The sequence below is a fragment of the Rhinoderma darwinii genome, chromosome 2 (genome assembly GCF_050947455.1).
Source record: "Rhinoderma darwinii isolate aRhiDar2 chromosome 2, aRhiDar2.hap1, whole genome shotgun sequence".
Taxonomy (NCBI): domain Eukaryota; kingdom Metazoa; phylum Chordata; class Amphibia; order Anura; family Rhinodermatidae; genus Rhinoderma; species Rhinoderma darwinii.
Genome location: NC_134688.1, coordinates 163,514,998 through 163,526,997, shown reverse-complemented (window position 1 = coordinate 163,526,997; position 12,000 = coordinate 163,514,998).

Genomic DNA, 12,000 nt, shown 5'->3' with positions numbered 1-12,000 from the left:
CCATTCATTTACACAGCAAACCAGGACGTAATGTCTATTCAGAATCCTGACACGTTTGTGTGAGATTTACAGCAAGGCTAGCGTAATCTCGTTTTATATGGCAGTTCACAGCGTAATCTCGCGAGATTACGCTTGCCTTGCTGTAAATCTCACACAAACATTACCGAAGTGTCAGGATTCTGAATAGAAATCAAGTCCTGGTTGGTAGTGATCTCTATTCACTGTCAGGACACTTGAGTAACGTTAGTGTGTGTGTATGTGGCTGCACATAGTGATCTAGTAAGAACACTATGTGCTGTGTAAATGAACGGAGAGAAGTGTATGACGCTGATTGGTCACTGATTGGTCAGCATCATACACTTCTCTCCACAATGCCCACTTGGTCAACAAGTAAAACACGCCCAGTTGTCCATTAAGAAAGTAATTAGAATAAAGCTAATATAGGTCATAACCGTCAAAAATGATTGTTTTTCTAAATAAAAAACACTGCTGTAATCTACATTACAGCGCTGATCACATTATGTATAAGATATGGCACTTATAATGTGGTGACAGATCCTCTTTAACCCGTTAGTGACCGCCCCATAGTGTTTTTACGTTGGCCACTAACGGGCCTTATTCCGATGCAATAGACTTTTTAGGGCACTGCATCGGAATAAGTAAACAGAGCAGGGAGAAGTCAAATCTCCCTGCTATCAGCTGCCAGAGGTAGCTGAGGGCTGGGGGCGTCCCTGCTCGAACGTGTGAGATCGATATTAGTATTGATCTCACCCGTTTAACCCTTCAGATGCGGTGCTCAATAGAGTGCAACGAATCTGAGTGGTTTTGGAGAGAGGGAGGGAGCTCCCTCTCATCCCACTGACACCCGGAGATAAGATCGCCGAGTATCTGTGTCTCCGATGGCAGCCGGGGGCCTAATAAAGGCCCCAGGTCTGCCTGTAATGAATGCCTGCTAGATCATGCCTCTGGCATGACTTAGCAGATGCCTGTTTGTTTTACACAGACAGGAATAATACACTGCAATACAGAAGTATTGCAGTATATTATAAATGTGATCGGATAATCGCATAGTGAAGTCCCCTAGTGGGACTAGTAAAAAAAGTTAAAAAAAAAGTTTAATAAAAAGTGAAAAAAAAAGTGAAAAAAAAATTCAAAACCCACTTTTCCCCCTTACAAAATGCTTTATTATTAACAAACAAAAAAAAGTAAAAAAGTTACACATATTTGGTATCACCGCGTCCATAACGACCCCAACTATAAACTTGTTACATCATTTAACCCGCACAGTGAACGTCGTAAAAAATCAAATAAAAAAACATGCAAAAATTGCTGTTTTCTTTGAATCCAGCCTTAAAAAAATGTGATAAAAAGCTATCAAAAAGTCGCATCTACTCCAAAAATGGTACCGATAAAAACTACAAGTCGTCCCGCAAAAACAAAGCCCTCTTACAATTGCATCGGCGAAAAAATAAAAACGTTACGGCTCTTCAAATACAAATAATTTTCGCAACAACCCACTGAATAAAGTTATTGTGTTATTTATACTACACTGTAAACTGCGTAAATTTAGGACGCAAAAAGTGTGTCAAAATTGCTGGGTTTTTTTCTATTCCCCCCCAAAAAAAAGTTAATAAAAGTTAATCAATAAATTCTATGTACCCCAAAAGGGTGCTGTTAAAAATTACAACTTGTCCTGCAAAAAACAAGACCTTATACAGCTATGTCGATGCAAAAATCAAAAGTGTATAGCTCTTTGAATGAGACGATGGAAAAACGTAAAAAACGGCTTGGTCATTAAGGTCTAAAATAGGCTGGTCATTAAGGGGTTAAGTGTCAAGTTAAGGATTGCTACATCTGTATATGCTGTCATTACTAGGTATACATATTTGACTATATGGAATAGTCACAAGAGCAACCACTGTAATAAGCAGAGTAATTCCTCTTTTCATCTGATTAATCTAATTATAATTACTCCTTGATGTTACCTGGGTTATAGATATATGATTATTTATTATTCTTGTTAGAAGGTGGGACAGTGCTTGTAAACGAAAAGGTGTATTAAAATAATGCATCAAAAGTTGAGATATTGAGCACAGCAGCTTTCTAAAACGCCCCTGAAATGTTACCTCTGAATAGGAGTTAGATCCTTCTCAGAACTGGAATTGTTATACTTTCTTTTACATTATCTAAGAAAATTCCTTGCAATAATGTAGTAAAACAATTACGGCAGCTATTAGCGCAATAGACACATAACTCAACCCAACGGACTATCTTAACCACTCTGTTGAGGTATGTTACCTTGTTCTCTGGATGGCAAAGTTGTTAAGTAAAAGATCATGGTTGTTTTTAATGTAAATGTAATGAAAAAATTAAGATCTGAATCTCCAAAGAAATTATGATATAATGCCTAAAAACACCATCCATATGGGCAATGCTGATCGCATTTTGCAACAATCACATTTTATATATTACTTTGCTTTAATTTTGTTTAAGATTTAATGTTGTTTTATACATTACAATAATGCTAACTAATATAATCACGATACAGGGCTATTCACAGATGTCTGTTGGTAATCCACCCTCTAATATCCTTCAAAAAATGGGAGACCCCCTTATGGGATACTGAAGGAGAAAAACATAATTCAAGCTCATATCCAAAACCCCAAAAATAAAACCCAGTTTGGGTAATTGTAAGGGCATGCAGGTCAATGAGGCGAGATGAGCTTCTCGCCTTAGGCGGCGGCCTGCTGCTTCTCTGAGGGGGCAGTGGCGCCACTGAAACCAGCCGTCGCCAACCCCTACTGCACTATAATTGTACCTGCGTCTATAAGACACAGATACAATTACATGCATAAGCGCTGAATGGCCGGACAGAAGGACTTGCCCTGCACATCAGCGCCTTTCGTTTGGCTCCAACAGACCTGCTCAGAAGAGAGAAGGCCTGCATTGCCACAGCATGGCAGGGGAACGGGATCAGGTGATTATATAAAGGTTTTTTTTCTCTTAAAAGTGTGAGTGGCATTATCTACAAGGGGGGCTCTATCTACAGGGGGCACTACAATATAAAAAAAATGGTGACAACACTAATGCCACCTAAACAGTATAAATAAATAAATATGCATTGCTGCTGAATCTACTTACAATACTGAGGTTCTTAGCGCACATTTTGATCAAATTATGTGAGCCACCTGCCACGACAAGGCGACCACTGTAAGGTGGGTCCTACGTTGCTCATACCCCCAGAACTGGGACCAAGCCTACATATACCGTGGGATGGTAGGAACCAGCATTAAATTAATTAAAATCTCCCAGGGCAGAATGGGGCACTATCTACAGGGGGGCTATATGTGGGGCACTGTCTACAGGGGGGCTATATGTGTGGCACTATCTACATGGGGGCTATATGTAGGGCACTATCTACAAGGGGGCTATATGTGGGGCACTATCTACAGGGGGTGCTATATGTGGGGCACTATATACAGGGGGCTATACGTGGGACACTATCTTCAGATCTACAGGAGGGATATATGTGGGGCACTATCTACTGGGGGGCTATGTGTGGGGCACTATTTTCAGGGGGCTATATGTGGGACACTATCTACAAGGGGGCTATATGTGGGATACTATCTACAGGGGGCTGTATGTGGGGCACAATCTACGGGGGGCTATATGTGGGGCACTGTCTACAGGGGGCTATATGTGGAGCACTATCTACAGGGGGGCTATATGTAGGGCACTATCTACAGGGGGTTATATGTGGGGCACGATCTACAGGGGGTGCTATGTGTGGGGCACTGTCTACTGGGGGGGCTATGTGTGGGGCACTATATTCAGTTAGGGGGATTTATGGGTGCCACTATCTACAGGGTGATTTGTGTAGGGTCTTATCTACAGGGTGCTCTATGGGGGGCACAATCTACAGGGAGCACTGTGTTGTGTGTGTGTTTGTGTGTGGGGGGGACGCAGTGTATGGTGCTATTATAATTAGAGGTGCACTGTATGGCGCTATTATATTTAGGGGAGTAGTGTGTGGCACCATGAAAATTTTGTCTTTGTTTATAGGTACAGAAATGTTTGAAAAGTGAGAAACTGGAGACATCTGAGCGGCAAACTGCAGAGATGGGCTGTGACTGGGAGAAGTCATCATAGAGGTCTGGACCGGATGGAGAAGAAAAGAAAAAAAGAGAATCTGAGAAGACGTCACCTGTGAGTCACTTAATGTAAATGTTTATTCTGCCTCTAATCAGCATTGTAGTCATTGTATGATCTGCAGCGGGATGATGGGTGGAATGATTCTTTTTTTGTGAAAGAGCAACTCCCAGCATATCCTTACCATTGTTCGGGCAATGCCGGGAGAAGTAGTTTTACGCTGTACAAAACTATACGGCAGGGGTTGTACTAAATTGAGCTATATTTGTGCTGCTGTTGTATTTATGTTATGAGCTTGGTTCTGGAGCTGTATATATGTACTGAGCTTGGTTCTAGCACTGTATTTATGTACCGAGCTTTGTTCTGGTGCTGTATTTATGTACTGAGCTTAGTAATGGTGCTGTATTTATGTACTGAGCTTGGTTCTAGTACTGTATATATGTAATGATCTTGGTTCTACTACTGTATTTATGTACTGAGCTTGGGTCTAGTACTGTATATATGTACCAAGCATGGTTTTGGTGCTGTATTTATGTACTGAGCTTGGTTCTGGTACGGTATTTATGTACTAAGCTTTGTTCTGGTCGTGTATTTATGTACTGAACTTGTCTCTGGTGTTGTATTTCTGTACTGAGCTTTGTTCTGGTACTGTATTTATGTAGTGAGCTTGTTTCTGAAGCTGTATTTATGTATTGAGCTTGATTCTGGTACTGTATGTATGTACTAAGCTTTGTTCTGGTACTGTATTTATGTACTGAGCTTTGTTCTGGTACTGTATTTACGTACTGAGATTTGTTCTGGTGTTGTATATATATACTGAGCTTTGTTCTGGTGCTGTATATATGTACTGGGCTTGGTTCTCGTGTTGTATTTATGTACTGAGCTTGTTTCTGGAGCTGTATTTATGTACTGAGCTTTGTTCTGGTGTTGTATTTATATACTGAGCTTGGTTCTGGTAAAGAGGTAGGGAAAAATAAAGGGAGGAGGGATCCTCTAGCTCACCGGTCCAGTGGAATCAGTGTTGGATGCGCATGGATCCTCGTGGCAGCACACGTATTGATAGAAGCAAAAAGCAAAGGCTCTGGACAAGCGCTTTGTAATAAAAATAAGAAGTCTTCCAACTTTGTTTCATTTCTTTAAAAAAAATCTCTACCTGTAAATGGGGTTTGTTGCCAAACAGTTAGTCTACACGTTTCATATGTATTCCACGTCCTTACTCATGGCCTGTTATGTGCTACACTAAACGCCATTCACTTATATCCAGTAACTATCCACAAAGGAATACACCCACTTATCCTCACTAACCTGTAGGAGGTTGGAGTTAATTAAGATCCAGGTGGGAGAGAGATCCTCGTTTCTGTTTAGACCCATAGAGAGCCCTGGGAAAGACTCGCTTACCCCTGCTTATAGCATGTGTAAGAATATGAAAATAACCATTTGCCATCCATATATCATGGACGTTAAAAAAATGGAAGAATTTTATTTGTTAGGGATTTTTGTCCCAGCCACCTGAAAACACCACAGTTCCCATGTAGATAGTGAAGCAATACCACTGTAGATAGTGCCACATTGCCCACTGTAGATAGTGCCAGTGCCCACATAGATAGTGCTCACTGTAAATAGTGCTGCAGTTCCCACTGTAGATAGTGCCCACATAGTGCCACACACAGTGCCCATGTAGATAGCGCCGCAGTGTCCCCTGTAGGTAGTGTCCATATAATGCCACAGTGCCCATGCATGTACTGTAGATAGTGCCACACCCCCTGTATATAGCACCCCCTGTAGATAGCACCATACCCCCTGTAGATAGTGCCACCCCCCTGTAGATAGCACCACCCCCCTGCAGATAGTTCCACCCGCCCTGCAGATAAAGCCACCCCCACTGCAATAGCACCAGCACCCCACGTTCCCCCCATAAATAGCACCCCATTCCTGTAGATAGCATCACTGTAGCTCCCTGTAGGAGCGGAATCCCTCTGGATATATGGATAGTGACATCCGGGGGCTAACTTTAAAAGCGGAATCCCCTGCCAGAGCATCGGCAGCACTCTTGCCGGGAATTCCGCTCCAGGAGTGGCCCCTGACATCACTGTCTATGGACAGAGACATCAGGGGCTCCCTCTAGTAGCGGAATCCCCGTAATGATTGCCAGAGCAATCTGACATCGGGGATTCCGCTCCTAAAAGGAGTTTAGGTGGCGCTGTCTACAGTTGGGTGCGATGCTACCTACAGCGGGGTGGTTGCTATCTACAGGGAGTGGTGCTATATGCAAGGGGGTGGCACTATCTACAGCGAGGATGGAGAGATGTCGGGGGCTCACTCTAGGAGGGGAATCCCCGGCCAGAGCCAGGCTGGGGATTCCGCTCCTAGAGGGAGCTTAGGTGGCGCTATGTGCAGGTGGTTTTGCGCTATCTACAGGGGGTTGTGTGTGGCGCTATCTAGAGTGGGGGGTGTATCCGGGGCTCTCAAAGCCACGGCAGACATGAGAGTGCAGCGCTGCTCACACTAAATCAGCACTGTACTCATTAAACCCCGTTCCAGACTGCTAACGTTTATACACGTGACAACTACACGGGGCATCGGCGGTTGGAACATATATAGCCGTATGGCAGTCGTGAATGGGTTAAAGACCAGTAAATCTTTTTTCCCCACTTTGCTCCAGCGTGCATAAAGTTGTTTTTTTTCTTCAATGTAGCTGTATGAGACCTTGTAGTTTATAGGACAAGTTAGGACACATATAATGTATTGAGCCTTTACATATAATGTATTGAGCCTTTTTGGGGTACATATAATGTATTGAATAACATATTTCTTTGCGGGGAATGGAAAAATAAAAAGCAATTTCACCATTGTTTGTTTAGATTTATTTTTACGCCGTTCAACATGCCATGTAAATAATACATTAACTTTATTCTATGGGTCATTACTATTATGACGATACCAAATTTCTAAAGTTTTTTTTTTATTGCTAACTTTATTCTACAGGTCATAACTATTACGACGACACTTAATCTTTATCGTTTTTTGTGTTTTACTACTTTTGCACAATGAAAAGGGTTTTTTACAAAATGACTTGTTTTTGTGTCGCTACATTCTAAGACACATAACATTTAAAATTTTGTTGACAGAGCTGTACAAGGGCTTCTTTTTTCGGGGCAAAGTTTTTATTGGTACTATTTTAGAGTACATACTGTAGTACTTTTTGATTGCTTTTTATTCCTGTTTTTGGGAGACGGGATAAACAAGAAAAAATGAACTGTACTGTTTTTAGTTTTTTTTTATGGTGTTTACATTGAGGAATAAATAACATATTCATTTTATAGTAAAGGACTTTACAGATGCAGCAATACCAATTTTGTGGGTTTTTTTTTTTTTTTTCGTTTCTTCATTTATTTCAATAACATAACAATATGTAAGACAAAAAATAGTTTTTCTATGTTTTTACTTAGGACATTTTTTACATTTTTAAAAACACTGACTATAGTGCTTATGGTCTCACTCTTTTTCTTGAAAACAAAATACTGATAACATGAAAAAAACTTCATGTTACCCCTCCTCTGTGGCTATCTGAAGCCAAACAGGGACAGGAGGAGGATCACATATTCTCCTCCTTTCCCTGAACACTGTCTCCTCTTCACATAGGGTGAAGTGAGAGCTGCAAGTATATTCAGCTCTCACTTCAACCTGCTCTAGCTCAGGTTAGATCGCAGCCAGCCTGAGCGTCATCCATTAGTAGCAACTCCCCCTGCAACCACACTCCTGCCTGAACTGCGCTAGGGCAAAACAGTAATGACCTTTTCCTCTTGCCTGAGCATAGCTCGGAATAATCAGTAGGAGAGTTTAATACAAATTCAAGTATTTACATAATTTAAAGGAAAATTCTACATTTAAAGGAACAGTGTCACCAAAATTTTTTTTTTATATCAGTTTTATGTTAGGGTTTTATTAAAAACGTTTATATTTATTTGTGTGTTTGTGTGTTACTTTTTTCTATTTTTACACTTTTTCTTCCCTATGGGGGCTGCCATTTTTTTTTTCCATTTCTGTGTGTGTCGATTAAAGACACATACAGACATGGAATACGGCAGCTCCAGTCCCATAGGGAATGCGAACGGGGCCCGTTCCATCCACTATGGTGTACACCGTGTGTGTGGGAACGGCGCATGCGCCGCTCCCACACAGTCCAATTTGAAATGCGCGCTGTCCGGCGCCATTTTCCTGTGGACCGGAAGTCGCGGCCGGACAGTAAGATTACTACTTCCGGTCGCGGCTTCCGGACTTGTGCACATGGAGCAGCGGCAGCAGACGGAGCGGACGAACCGGAGGGAGCGGCGGCGACTGGAGCAGGTAAGTGATTTCTGTGTATGTAAGTGTTATACTGTGTGTTTACTAGTGTATGTAAACCTTCTACACTGTGTGTTAGCTCAAAAAATGGCGACACACAGTGTAGGAGGTTAGACCGTTCAAACCCCTCGTTTCTCCCGGCACTAGCCAGGATAAAGGAGGGGGGGATTCTGAGAGCTCACTAGAGCGAGGGATTTTTTCCCAATTTTGCAGCATAAAGCAATGTGGTTGCTTTACCACATGCAATGCTGACATTTTGGGAATTGCTCCATCTAGTGACCAGTGCTGGGAAATATTATAAATTGAATCCAATTTATAATATTTCCTGACAAGTGAAAAAAATAAAAAAAATTAGAACAATGTTTAATCACCCACACACTAATTGTTTAACTAAAAAAAAAAAACATGTTTTGCTGGCAACACATTCCCTTTAAAGCTACTATTTTTAACTCTAAAGTACACTCCGGCAAAATTTGATACACTGTGTTATGTCTAGTGCAAGGACTGGTGTTCTTTGAATAAATGTGTCATGTGACCACGAGCTGTGTATAACACAATGTATATGTTTTGTCTGGAGTGTTCCTTTACAAATTCTATTCTTGTTCTCCAGGAAAAATTTTACAGCACAGTGTTCTCTGTGCAATCTGACCAACATCTTTTAACCCTTCATAACCTTCACCCTCATGTTTGGGTCCATCCATAGATTTTGGCATGTCCTGTCAGATACAGACACTTTCAAACACAGGGCCTGTTGTTCTCTCTCTGTGATGAGCGAGAGATATTAGTTTTCTCGTTCGACACAGAACTTTCTTTTCATCTGCCTATTTCTAATAGCTCACTTTTCCTGGTCAGTGATGACAGCACTTGGTAGTTACAGAATGGAATGTACAACTCTCATCATTTTCATTGTAGTTAGGTCACATTATGCATTATTTCCAACTGAGATCTTTTTTCAAATCTTTGCTCCCTGTGTAGGAAAAGCTAATCAACATATGACTGACACATTTTCTACCGTGGGAAGAAATGTATAATAGAGATAATAGATATGAACTGCTACAAAGTAGAAATAGAGATTAAAGGCGGCGCAAAAATATGTGATAGTCCATTCTTCTTAAAAAAAAATAATTATTTTTTCCCTGCCACTGAAGGTTTTCTGAGCAATTTGGACCATGGTTCATAAACTACACTTTACAGAAGCAGCCATCGGCATTCATACCATAAAAGCAAACGATGCGGCTCCTATAGGGCCCTATGGAAATCATAACTTCCAGCCGGAATATGTGACATATTTATGAAACGCCAGTCTTAATAAATCTCCCCTGCTATGTTAGCAATTTTGGCACTATAATGAGCATTCACAAAAATACTTCCTACAGACAACCAGACAAGACTACTTGCACTGTATTACACTTGTATTCCCCCTTGATGTCCAACACCAAACTTTTCTTTTGCAGTGGCTGTTTTCCTATGTCAGAGGTATTGCCCATCGATATGCCCATGAAGCGTCATTAGGCAGCCTGAAAATAATCAAACAAGCTGCGCCTACTGCGCACTTTACATCATTTCAAACGTCCCCACTGAGAACATTTATTCGTAAACCAGTCACAAAACACTTCTTAAATGTACAGTGCAGCTGCTGCTTGTGTTTACCCTCTTATGTAAAGCATGAATAAACATGAAGGTAAAATCAAATGCCTGTCTTGTTTCAAGAATTGTATAATGCCGGATAATATATTCAAAGAACCAACAACAAATATTGCTCTAAAGTATTGTCAGTGTATATTCTTGTAATTCATTTAAATAATGAAAAAACGGACTATAGTTTGGGCTGTGTTTGCACTGATGTCCCTCTATTTTATACTATTTATAATTACGCAAATATACGTGTATATACTGGGCCAATGCATTTCTAGTTCAAGCTCAATGCATTTGAATACATAGAACAGCGCTGCAAATACTGAATGTGTCAATGTTCATTTGAAAACATCATTATGTTTGTTATGTGATATGCCACTGATGCACATAATAATCCGTAGCATACGAAGAAGCCAGTCATCAACATTTTATGACATCAATTACATTAGATATTAAAGATTTGAAGGGACCTACACAAAAAATGTATAAAAGCTCCTTAGTGTAGATTAAAAATGTGAAAATCATTAAGTCTTTCTTCTTTGCTGAGATATGATAGCTTGAAGTTACAGGCCCAAAGCCTGAGGCAGAACTGTTGAGAGATTCAGATTTCATTTCACCTTGTCATTTCTGTCAAGTGCATTTACATTATTGTACAAATATATACACAAAACTGTCACTATGTAAACCAGGTAGGATTTTGTGGATGGTAGTTTAGATATGCACCATGGGGGGAATTTATAAAGACTGACATTTTATACAACAGTTTTAATCTAAAAAACGCTGGAGTAAGAAGCGCCTAAATTACTAAGAGGCGCACGCCTCTTAATAAATTAGGCGCATCTCTGGTCGTCCTTTCACCAGAATGTCAAATCTATGCCAAGTATGCTGACATAGATTTAAGCACCTGAGCTACAACACTTTGCTTCTTAGTAACTAGCCAGCATTGCAGTGAAGTACTAAGATATTGCCCTACGATACCTCAATCTGACTTTCACTCACCAAATTTGTATCTAATAAGAGGGTCTGAAAGATTGAAAGAAGCGTTTTAAAGGGGTTCTCCACTATTGCTGCCTGTGATCACACAGCTGCCATCATTGGAGGTATGCATCACCAACCTATTCCGTATGCAGGTCACAATTTACTTGTATAAGACACTTTTAGGCCCCCTGCACAAGGGATTGGAATGCTGTGGAAATTCTCCAGCGTATTACAGTAGCTGCGGAAAAAATGTGCAAATAGGTGGGGCAGTTGACCTGTGATGCGGATTTCTGGATAGAAATTCTGAAGGATTTCCATCCTGTGTGCAGGAGGCCTTAGGGTGATCAGATCTTTTTTTCTTCTATGGTCCATTGTAAATATGTGATTGGAAAAGCAATACTTTAAAAGAGGCTCTGTCACCAGATTATAAAATCCCTATCTCCTATTGAATGTGATCGGTGCTGCAATGTAGATAAGATTAAAGTTTTTTGGTTTTTTTTAAACGGTAATTTTTGCCCAAGTTATGAGCAATTTTAGATTTATGCAAATTAGTTTCTCAATGGACAACTGGGCGCATTTTCTCGTTTTACAAACTGGGCGTGTTTACTCGTTTTACCAACTGGACGTTGTGAATATTAGTGTATGACGCTGACCAATCAGCGTCATACACTTCTTATCGTTCCCACCCAGCTTCTTTCACTGCACAGACACACAGCGTGTTCTCGCGAGATCACGCTGTGACGTCACTTCCTCCCACAGGTCCTTCACCATCACGTCGGACGAGAGAAGACACATCGGCTCCAGGCGTCCAAGATATGCTGCTGCAGATTCAACTGTGCCCTCTCGGATACCGGGAGCCGATGTTTCTTCTCTCGTCCGACGCGATGGTGAAGA